Source organism: Narcine bancroftii, chromosome 4, assembly GCF_036971445.1.
Source record: "Narcine bancroftii isolate sNarBan1 chromosome 4, sNarBan1.hap1, whole genome shotgun sequence".
Taxonomy (NCBI): domain Eukaryota; kingdom Metazoa; phylum Chordata; class Chondrichthyes; order Torpediniformes; family Narcinidae; genus Narcine; species Narcine bancroftii.
In genome coordinates this window covers 35,191,580-35,203,989 of record NC_091472.1, presented here as the reverse complement: position 1 = coordinate 35,203,989, position 12,410 = coordinate 35,191,580, and positions in this window count along the sequence as shown.

Sequence of the window (12,410 nt, the reverse complement as noted above, 5' to 3'; positions counted from 1 at the left end):
AGCTCAAGACACGGTAGGCCCAGCAACCACCCCAACCCAACCTTCCCCAACTCCTTATTCCCCAAGCCCCGTGCCGGAACAGAAGGACCAACAGCACCCCAATGACCCGGGCCACCCTGCCGACAACACAGCTGGGGAATTGAGCGAAGGAGCAGTCACACCCGACGAGCCTGCTGGCGACATCACGCCAGCGACCCCAATCCCGGCACCACAGCGGTCACGCCGGATGATCAGACCCCCTGACTGCTACAGTCCTTAACCTACCCCTTCCATTCATTCTCTCCCTCATTTTTTTTTCCTTCCCTTCTCCCTCTTCAGCCCTTCCACCCCAGGGTCAGTTCTCCAATGTGAATATGATAGTACAAACCTATCACCAATGTATATAGTTACAGTATCTAGAGTGTAAGGATGGTGCTTACAGCAATTGGCTGAGAGCTTAGCCACGCCTACTGTCTGGGCCTTAAAGGGTTGTGTCCCTAGCCAGGTTGGATCATTCCGGACTGGTCGGCCACCTGTGAAGAGCTCCTGCCTTTTGCTAATAAAAGCCTTGGTTTGGATCAACAAGCCTTTGGTTCTTTCGACGAGCTCTACACTCAGGTAGACAATCAAAAGGTCTTCTTACAACTATGATATCCTCTACTGACCTGGAAAACTTAACAAGACCCTGGACGGCCTATCCCGTGGAACCTGCGCTAGTTTCCAAATGGACAAACGACAGACTCTTCACAATAACCTCTGTCATCCCGGAGTTACCATGTTTTTCCATTTTGTCAAATTTCAGAATCTACCTTACTCCGTCGAGGAGGTCTGGACAATGACTATAAATTGTCAGGTCTGTGCCACATGCAAACTGCAGTTCTACCGGCCAGACAAGGCACATCTCATCAAGGCTACGCGCCCCTTCAACCACCTCACCATCAACTTTAAGGGTCCCTCCCCTCTTCCAATCAGAATGTCTATTTCCTTACTGTTATTGATGAATATTGTTGTTTCCCCTTCGCCATCCCATGCCTTGACATTACCCCAGCCACCGTTATCAAGGCTCTCTGTAGTATCGTCGCGTACCCCGGCTTTATCCACAGAGACCGGGGATTCATGAGCGATAAACTGCAGCAGTACCTGCTGGCCAGAATGATCACCACAAGCAGGACCATCAGCTACAATCCTAGGGGGGAAACAGGCAAATGGAAAGGGGAAAATGCCACAGTCTGGAAGACCATCCTCCTGGCACTGAGGTCACAAGGTCTCCATTTCTCCCATTGGCAAGAAGTCCTCCCAGATTTACCTCACTCCACTCGGTCCCTTTTATGCACGGCCACCAACAGCACACCCTTATGAATGGATTTTTGCCTTCCCTCAGAAGTCTGCTTCAGGGACTATGCTGCCCACCTAGCTTATCTCACCAGGACCTGTCCTGCTCCGTAAGCATGTCAAACAATCTAAGACCAACCCACTGGTCGAGAGGGTCCACCTCCTCCATGCCAACCCACAATATAGCTGCGTTGCCTTCCCTGACGCGCAATTAGACATGGTCTCGATCCAAGACCTGGCACCATCGGGATCCCCCCCAACCACCACTAACTTTCCACAGACCCTTTCCCCCTCTTCAACCTTAGGGGTCCCCAAACCTGCAGCTGACCACCCATGGCTGCTATTGCTGCCAATAATGTACCAGCACCACACTCCCTTAGACCCCCACCTGTTTCCACCCCTTATCTGATCATGATGTTATGCCAGCACCCCGCCCCCCCCCCCCCAACCACTGCCATCTCACTCACTGCAATAGAGGAGAACCCTGATTGACTTAATCTGTAAAGTATGTCTATGTACAGTTGTTTCACTCTCTTTTGTTCTCACCCTGCAGGATTCTTCTTAAAAAGGAAGGGGTGAAGTGGTAATCCACTGTTATACCATGATTGGCTGCTATCGACAAGACACACCTCCCGAGACCAATCCTACCCATAGCAGGCTACCCCTTTCCTTTTGCTCTGATCAGTTAAGGAGAAGGATGTTGTTTGATAGTGTTCCAGTCCTTATAAGCCTGATTGTTTTATTACTCAACTTTTTGTGAATTATTGATGGTACATCATGATACTAGATCCCAGCATCTGTAGACTTCTTCTTAACTCCAAATGCAAAGCTTCTCTTTTTCTGAAGAAGTAAGTATTCATGTTTTACAATCATAGGTAATATTTCTATTATATTTCCCCACTGACAAAAAATGCCATTAGGGAAATATAATAAAAATATACAAAATAATTCCAAGTGCCCTCATTCTTTGACCAGGACCTTTGTGGACTCGTAAATCATTAACAATACTCTAAAAATAATTATCTTGCTATTTCCCAGCAAGAACACAACACAGAAACTAATTAATCAGGAAAGCAACTTGGTGCGTCTGCTTGGAGAAAGTGGTTGAGTGCAAACGAGAAAGAGATTGTGTGTACTTTGAGAAGCTATGCATCTGAGTATAAGCAGGACTTTGCATTTGTCTGTGCGAGAGAAAAGCCACAAACAGAATAAATGAGGGGATAAAACAAATCCAGAGTGAAGCAGATATTAAAAAAGTGAAAGATCTAGAGGTAAATGAAGCTGTGAGAGTAAACTGGGTCCAGAATTGATAAAATTAAGAATGCAGCTTTAATCACAAACATATTTTAAGTTCTGCATGTTACGCCTCCCTGCCCACGAAATGCAGTACGCTTCCAGCCTGTTATTACAACAGCTGGTCACTGATCTACGCTCAGATCACCTGCTCTGGTTAATATAAGAGTTTATATTAAATTGCAGGTAAATGGAGCATAACCTGACTAAGACAGCCATTTCAACAGCAATGGAGTAAATAGAGATATTATATGTTGCAAAATCTGTAATTTTGAGGCAAATAAAAACTGCTGGCAGAATTACCGTAAATATTCGTGTATAATGCATTCCATGTATAATGAAACCCCCCCCCCCCCCCATTTTTGAAGGAAAAAGGGGAAAAATTTTACCCCTGTGTATAATACGACCCCCTCCTCTCACCCATCTCTCCGGCCTGAGTCGCGAGTTGCAGAAATTTTTTTTTAATTTACTATCGTGTATAATGCGACCCCCCCCCCTATTTTTGAGGGGGAAAAGGGGGAAAATTTTTCACATTATACTCAAATATTTACAGTATGTGGGTCAGGCAGCATCTGTGGAGGCAAAGGGTTGATTAATGTTTTGGGGTGTAGGTCAATTGGACAACATTGGCTCATGAGTTGAAAGGGCCTGTTACTGTCCTGTTTGTCTAAATTTCAATTTAAATGTAAACAGTCACCTAGTCTGTATTTGGTCTCACTAATGTACAGGAGGTGACATCGAGAGCACCAAAGGCATTAGAAGAGGTAGGAGGAGAAGCACGTGAACCTTTGTTTCACCTGGAAGGGATGTTTGAGTCTCTGGATGGTGGTAAAGAAGGAGGTGTAGGGATAGGTGTTTCACCTCATATGATTACAAGGGAGAGAGGGATGAGTGAACATAAGTGTCACAGAGAGAATGATCCCAGTGGAAAGAAGAAAGAGATAGGGAGGGGAAGATGTAGCTGGTGGTGGTATCCCACTGCAACTGGTGGAAACGTAAGAATGGTGTGCTGAACGGAAGGACTAGTAGGGTGAAGGATGAAGTCAAAGGCAAATCTGTCTCTGCTGTCTGGGTGAAGGGCCGTGATGAGAGAAGAAGTATAGGAGCTGGAGGAAATGCGAGGGGAAGCCAGGTTTACTGAAAAAGAAGGACAGTTTGGATGTCCCACAACAGAAAATTGCATCTTGAGAAAGATGTGATGGATTTAGAGAAATTATCAAATGGATGACATCTTTACAGGAGGCAGAATGGAAGGAGCTACAGTCAAGATAACAGTGGGAGTTAGTGGGTTTATAGTAAATAACTGGAGATATACTATCTCCTCAGATGGATTGAGACAGAGAGGTCCAGAAAAGGGGAAAAGGTGTCAGAAATATTCCAAGAAGTGAAATGGAAAGTGAGGTGGGTGGTGAGAATGATAAAATTGATGAGATCTGTAAGGGTGCAGGAGGCAGCACCAATCCAATCATCAATGTAATGGAGAAAGACTTGGGGGTTGTTTTAGTGTAGGTTTGGAATAGATACCATTCACATAGCCAACAAAAGACAGGCATAGCTAGGGGCCTCATAAAAGCTTAAGACAAAACATTCGATTTGTAGAAAATGAGAGGAATCAAAAGAGAAGTTGCTCTGGGTAAGAACCAGTTCTACAGGAGGATGAGAGTGTTGGCAGTGAGGAGCTGGTTAAAAGGAGCATAGAGTCCTAAAGCCTCCTGAGAAGGAGTGGAGAAGTATAAAGATTGGACATACACTTTGAAGATGAGGCAGTAGGGGACAGGGAATCAGAATTTGTCAAAATGATGGATGTCCTGGGCGTGGATGGAAAGGGACTGGATATAGGATGACAGGATAGAGTCAAGGCATGAAGAGCTATGTTAAGAGCGGCAAGAGAAAGGAGAAATAATGGGCCTACCAGGACAGTTCTGTTTGTGGTTCTAGGGGAAGAGATAGAACCAGGCAGTGCTGGGTCAGGGAACCATCAAGTTGGAGTGAGTCAAGGAGAAATCTCCTGAAATTATTAAATCTGTGATGGTTTGGAAGACAGTGGCAAATGTTTATTGGTGGGGTATCAGTTCAGAGATAGTTATGTCATTGAGAGGTTGGATGTGATCTCTGCAAGGTAGAGGTCAGTCTGCCAAACTGCAAAGGCACCATCCTTTTCTCTGGGTTGAAATGATCTGCAGTGGGCAAAAGGTTTGCTATCAGCCAGGTTGCAAGGAGAAGAATATAAATCTTAAAGTATCCTTACACTTTAAACTATCATTTCTTGTGATTAAATCTACTATCACAATTAGAAACAGAATCTCCACTGAGTACTGTGAGTTTTTTCTCTGAGGAACCATTAGCAATACATCATCTTAAATTTTTGCAATGATCCTATTCTGCATGCAAATCAATATGAAATCCTGCACTTCTTACCTTCAAGAAGACACTGGAAAGTGTTTCATTTCCTCATTAATTGTAATGGCGGCAGCCAATTAAAATAGTTTCTTTTAAATATTTTATTTATTAAAAGCCATGATACATACATTAAAAAACAATTAATACACCACCCTCCTCCCATATGACCCCTACCCCCAATGCTAACTAACCTATCCCACATGAAGGAAAAAATAGAAAAGAAAAGGGGAGATGTAAACCAGAATGACACAATTAATTAATTAATTACCATGGATTAGAGTAACACCACAACTCTATGGTTGGAGAATTCAAAATTTTAAACCCTTATGATCCAAATAAGTGCTCCAAGTTTTACGATTTAAAAAAAGTTATCACGTAAATTATATGTTATTTTTTTACAGTGGAATACAAGATCTCAGTTCCATATACCATCTATATATACTCCAATCAGTCTCATTTTTCCAAGTAATCACTGAACATTTTCTGGCTACAGCAATGCTAATCTCAAAAATACAATTTGAAATATAGTTAATCTTAATTCTAAACTCAACTTCTTAATATTACCTAACAAAAATACTGATGAATCTAATATAAATTTCACTTTAAAAATAACTTCTAAAAATAAGTTATTTTAAATTCATCAGACTACACTTTAATACACTTAATATTATTATTTTGGCTTATCGTCTGAGCCAAAGGTTCAATAACTAAAGCAAAAAGAGCTGGTGACAAAGTGCAGCCTTGTCTAGTAGATCTATTCAATGTAAAAGGAAAAGATAACTATCCATTCGTCACAACTCTAACAGTAGGATTTTTATATAAAGCCTTAATCCAACCAATAAATATTGGTCCAAATTTAAATTTTTACAAAACTTTAAATAAAAAAACTCCACTCTCCTCTATCAAATGCCTTTTCTGCATCCAATGATATAATCCATTGGTAGGTTGGATTCCTCCCGAGAAATATTAATCAATTTCACAATATTGTCTGCTGAAAAATTATTTTTAATAAATACAGCCTGATGCAAATGAATTAAACCTAAATAATATTTGACCAATCTATTTGCTAGAACATTTTTTAATCATTTTAACAATTTTTTAATCAACATTTAACAACAAAATAGGTCTATAAGATCCAGTTTTCAAAGGATCCTGATCTTTTTTAAGAATAACCATAATAATTACCTGAGAAAAAGAATCCAGAAAAGAATGAACCTTCATCACCTGTTTCAGTATTTCCATCAAGAATGGAATTAATAATATATTTAAATAAATTAATTTAAAATTTTATAAAATTCAGAAGTAAAACCATCTTCACCTAGGGATTTCCCATTAGGCATAGATCGAAGTGCTTCTATAATCTCCCTAGAAGTAAAAGGAGCATCCAATTCTTTAATATCCATACTACACAAAGAAGTTAAATGAAGATCAGATTTAAAAATTCAATTTTAACTTTATCTTTATCTGATTCAGATGTATTCATTGAAACTTGTCCCATCTTAGGAGTCACATGATGGAGTAGTGGCCGGTAGGGGAACTCCAGCCCTCTCCAGAAAAGTAAAAAAAGGTAGAGAAAAAACAAAGGCACTAACACAGAAACCATAACAAATTGAAAGTGAAAGTGTGGAGAAAATGGCAGCAAAGAAAGAAAAACCAAAAACAACGGGAAGAAAAGAAGAAGGAAGGACGTCGGAGGAGGAAGGTGAAGGCCTTACCAGTACAAGGAGGCCCGCCGTGGAGAGAGAAGCCCGCTCCCTGAGGTCAGTGGAAACCCCGAACACAGGACTACAAAAATGGCTCATGGAGCCAAACAAAAGTGCGCAACCGCGCATGCGTGAATCCTCGCACATGCGCAATGTGCAAGACAAAAAATAACACCAACAGGAGGGGGGACCAGCTGAGGAGTAAATCTCCACAGCTGAAACAGACAAGTACAACACAACAGCAAGACTCTCAACAGGAAAACATAGAAAATAACGAGAACAAGAAGGAAGAGAATAAAAATAGGAAATCAAAGAAACAACAGATGACCAACCCAGAGGAAGAAGACCAACACCAAGACATTTTTAATAAAAATAAGAAGAACAAGAATACCCAACAAAATAAAATAAACAACCCAACAAGAAAACCAGAAGAGACAGAGGTAAAGGACACAGATCCTGGAGTGGACTCAGAAGAAGAGGAGGAAGAACACAGAGAAATGGAAGATGAAGGGAAGGGCAAGTACATGGATATATATTTTTTTAAAGAATATATGGAAACAGTAAAAGAATGGCAGTCACAAGAATTCAGTGAAATAAAAAGAAGAATAAAAAGTACAGAAGAAAAAGTGAATACATTAGAGATTATCATGACAGATATAGGAAAAAGAGTAGACAAGGTGGAATAATGAGAAACAGCCATAGAAATGGAAGTAGATGACTTAAAAAAGAAATTAGAAGAATCTGATAAAAATATTAAAGAAACACAGGAGCTGTTAGCTCAGAAAATAGATATAATGGAAAATTATAATAGAAGAAACAATATAAAGATAGTGGGCCTTAAGGAAGATGAAGAAGGCAAACATATGAAAGAATTTATAAAAGAATGGATCCCCAGGGTCCTAGGAAGACCAGAATTACAGGAAGAAATGGAAATAGAAAGGGCACACAGAACATTAGCCCCTAAACCACAACCTCAACAAAACCCAAGATCCATTCTAGTAAAATTCCTAAGATATACAACAAGAGAAAATATTTTGGAGAAGGCAATGAAAAAAATAAGAGAAGACAAAAAAACCACTGGAATACAAGGGTCAACAAAATTTTTTCTATCCAGATATAAGTTTTGAACTCCTGAAGAAGAGGAAGGAGTTCAATGCAGCAAAAACGACCCTATGGAAAAAAGGTTATAAATTTATGTTAAAATACCCAGCGGTACTTATAATAGTTATCCCGGGGCAGCAAAGCAAACTATTCTCGGATCCGGAAGAAGCACGAAAATTTGCAGAACAACTACAAAACAGACAGAGAGATTAAGAGATGTAACAAGAAAAAAAATTACAACAAACTATATATATATACATATATATATATATATATATATATATATGTATAAAATAGAGTATAAGTAAGAACTAAGAAGGGAAAGAAAGGGAAGAAAGGAAGTAAAGAGGGAATTAAGAGAGTGACCTTTGTTATATATGAAGATTAAAATCTTTTCTGGGGGGGGCTGGGTAGGGAAGAATAACAGTCACTGCGAAATCAGTTAACACTTGCGAGTGGATTCTCAAATCCAAATGGAGAGGGGAGATGTGGTTGCCCGACAAGGGACAAAGGGCAACTCAGAAAGGGGAGGGACTATTGGGGTTAAAGGAATTTTAGATATGAGAATAGTGGAAATATTTTATGTTTTAGAAATGTTGTCTTATAATCTGTTCAAAAAAAGAAAGCAGAAATGGATAAGAAGGGAAGGTGGTGATGAAGAAACGGAAAGAAAAGATAAACAAAGTATGAAATTACTATGTTGAACTATATGACTTTAAATATTAATGGACTACATAACCAAATCAAAAGGAAGAAACTGTTAAATTTACTGAAAAAAGAAAAAAATGATATAGCATTCGTACAAGAAACACATCTAACTGAAGTGGAACACAAGAAATTAAAGAGAGATTGGATAGGACATGTAACAGCAGCATCATATAATTCAAAAGCCAGAGGAGTAGCTATATTAATCAATAAAAATGTACCAATCAAAATAGAAGAGGAAATAATAGATCCAGCAGGGAGATATGTAATGATAAAATGTCAGATATATTCAGAATTTTGGAATTTACTCACCTAATGAAGAAGATCAAAAATTTATGCAAGATATCTTTTTGAAGATAGCAGATACGCAAGAGAACATACTAATAGGAGGGGATTTTAACCTTAATTTGGACTCAAACATGGATAAAACTGGAGAAAAAAAACTAACAGAAAGGACAAAGTAACCAAATTTATAATTAAATCGATGCAAGAAATGCAACTTTTGGATATATGGAGGAAACAACACCCAAAGGAAAAGGAATATTCATATTATTTAGGTAGACACAAAACATACTCAAGGATAGACCTATTCCTGTTATCAGCCCGCATTCAAGGGAGAGTTAGGAAAACGGAATATAAAGCTAGACTATTATCGGACCACTCACCCCTGTTATTGGCAATAGAGCTAGAGGACATCCCACCAAGAATGTATAGATGGAGATTAAACTCCATGCTACTTAAAAGACAGGATTTTAGAGAATTAATTGAACGACAAATTAAATTGTACTTTGAAATAAATACAGAATCAGTGAAAGATAAGTTTATACTATGGGACGCAATGAAAGCATTCATCAGAGAGCAAATAATAAGTTATGTAACTAAAATGAAGAAGGAATACAATCGGGAAACAGAACAGTTGGAAAGGGAAATAACAAATATAGAAAAAGAATTAGCAATAAAGGAAGATACAACTAAAAGAAGAGAATTGGCAGACAAAAAAATAAAATATGAAACACTACAAACATATAAGGTGGAGAAGAACATAATGAAGACAAAACAGAAATATTATGAGCTAGGAGAAAAAACGCACAAAATTCTAACATGGCAGCTTAAGACAGAACAAACTAAAAGAATGGTATTGGCATTAAGGAAAAAGGACAAACAAATTACATATAAACCAACGGAGATCAATGAAAACTTCAGGGAATTCTACGAGCAACTATATCGAACTGAGAACGAAGGGAAAGAAGACAAAATAGATGAATTTCTAACTAAAATTGAACTACCGAAATTACAAACAGAGGAGCAAAATAAATTAATAAAACCATTTGAAATAGAAGAATTACAGGAGATATTAAAAAAACTACCGAACAATAAAACACCAGGAGAGGATGGATTCCCAATAGAATTCTATAAAACATTTAAATGTTTTATTAATTCCTCCCCTCCTGGAAGTAATCAACCAGAGTGATAAAACACAAAACATACCAGATTCATGCAAAACAGCAATAATTACAGTAATACAAAATACAGCGAAAGATCCACTAGCACCAGCGTCATATAGACCAATATCTCAACTTAACACAGATTATAAGATAATAGCTAAACTATTAGCAAATAGATTGGCTGACTATGTACCAAAAATAGTAAATCTAGACCAAACTGGATTTATTGAAAAAAGACGAACAACGGACAATATCTGTAAATTTATTAACTTAATCCATGCAGTAGAAGGAAATAAAACTCCAACAGTAGTGGTTGCTTTAGACGCAGAGAAGGCCTTTGACAGAGTAGAATGGAATTATTTATTCAAAGTACTACAAAAATTCAGCCTACCAGAGAAATATATTAATTGGATTAAAGCATTATATAAGGGGCCATTGGCGAAAGTGACAGTAAATGGATATATATCAAAACAATTTAACTTAAGCAGATCCACAAGGCAGGGATGTCCACTATCTCCCTCACTATTCGCGTTAGCTATAGAACCACTAGCAGAACTGATAAGAAAAGAAACTAAAATAAGAGGGATAAAAATGAAAGGGAAGGAATATAAAATCAGTCTATTTGCAGATGACATTATAATATACTTAACAGAACCATAAATATCAATAAAAGAATTACATAGGAAATTGAAGGAATATGGAGAAGTATCGGGGTACAAGATCAACGCAAATAAAAGTGAAGCAATGCCAATAAATAATGCGGATTTCACAAAGTTCAAGAAAGAATCACCATTTAGATGGCAAACACAAGCAATGCGATACCTAGGTATACAACTAAATTAAAATCTCAGCCATCTATATAAACTAAATTATCATCCATTAATGAAAAAATTACAAGACGACTTAGAGCAGTGGAAAGACTTACCACTAACACTGATAGGAAGGATAAACTGTATTAAAATGAACATTTTCCCAAGGATACAATACCTATTTCAGTCATTACCAATTCATCTAACAGAGAAATTCTTCAAGGAGTTAAAGAAAATAATAAGGAAATTCTTATGGAAAGGGGGGAAACCGAGAATAGCACTAGATAAATTAACAGAATGGTATAAACAAGGAGGCTTACAGCTACCAAACTTTAAGAATTATTATAGAGCCGCACAATTAAGATACCTATCAGATTTTTATCAAACAAGGGAAAAACCAGATTGGACCAGATTAGAACTAGATAAAATAGGGGAGAAGATACCTGAACATATACTATATAAATGGGATGAAAAATTGGTGCAACGTAGGAATTCACCGGTATTGCATCATCTGCTCAACATTTGGAAGAAGATTCATGTAGAAAGGAATAAAACAAATTACCAACTACCAAAACTAATATTGACGCAAAATCAACTAATCCCTTTCACAATAGATAACCTTTCCTTTTGAGAATGGGAGAGAAAAGGGATCAAAAGAATAGAAAATTGTTTTTCGGGAAATAAATTATTATCCTTTGAACAAATGAAGGATAAATATAATATAACTCACGATACAATGTTTGCATACCACCAACTCAAAACCTGCTTGAAGGACAAATTGGGAAGCAGTCTGAGGTTACCAGAAGGAAGCAATTTTGAATATGTGATTACAGACACAATGATAATTTAAAAATTTGTAACAAACATATACATCAAACTGCAAGAAAAGGGGAACGAGGAAACAAATGGTAAACCTAAACAAAAATGGGAACAAGATCTAAACATAAAGATAAAGAATGAAACATGGGAAAAGCTATGCTCCGGAACTATGAGAAATTCAATAAACACGAGGTTAAGCATGATACAATATAACTGGATACACAGGCTATACATCACACCTCAAAAGTTAAATAAATGGAACCCCACAGTATCAGACAGATGTTTTCGCTGTAAAAAGGAAACGGGAAAAACAATTCATGCAATTTGGACATGTGAAAAAGTGAAAAAATTTTGGGAAGATCTAAACCAGATATTAAACAAAATCACAAAAAGCAATATAACAAAAAACCCAGAGATCTTCCTCCTAAGTAATATAAGAAATAAAGAATTTGGACTCAATTTGGATGGAGCACAAAAAAGATTTGTTATGATAGCCCTAGCTGTAGCAAAAAAATGAATTATGTCAACCTGGAAATTAGAAGACAACTTGAGAATACAACAATTGTACATAGAAATGAATAAATGTATTCCATTAGAAAAAATAACATATAATTTAAGAAATAACATCACAATATTCAAACAAATATGGGAGCCATACATGAAATACATTAGAGAAATCCTACCATGGACTTCAACCACCTAAAATGACAGAAGGAGAAGACAACGAAAAGAACTGACTCAGTAAAATTTCTTGTTTATTTTTATTAAGTGACAACATTGTTTAACGGGTTTAATGTATCTTATAGATTGAACCAAATAAATGG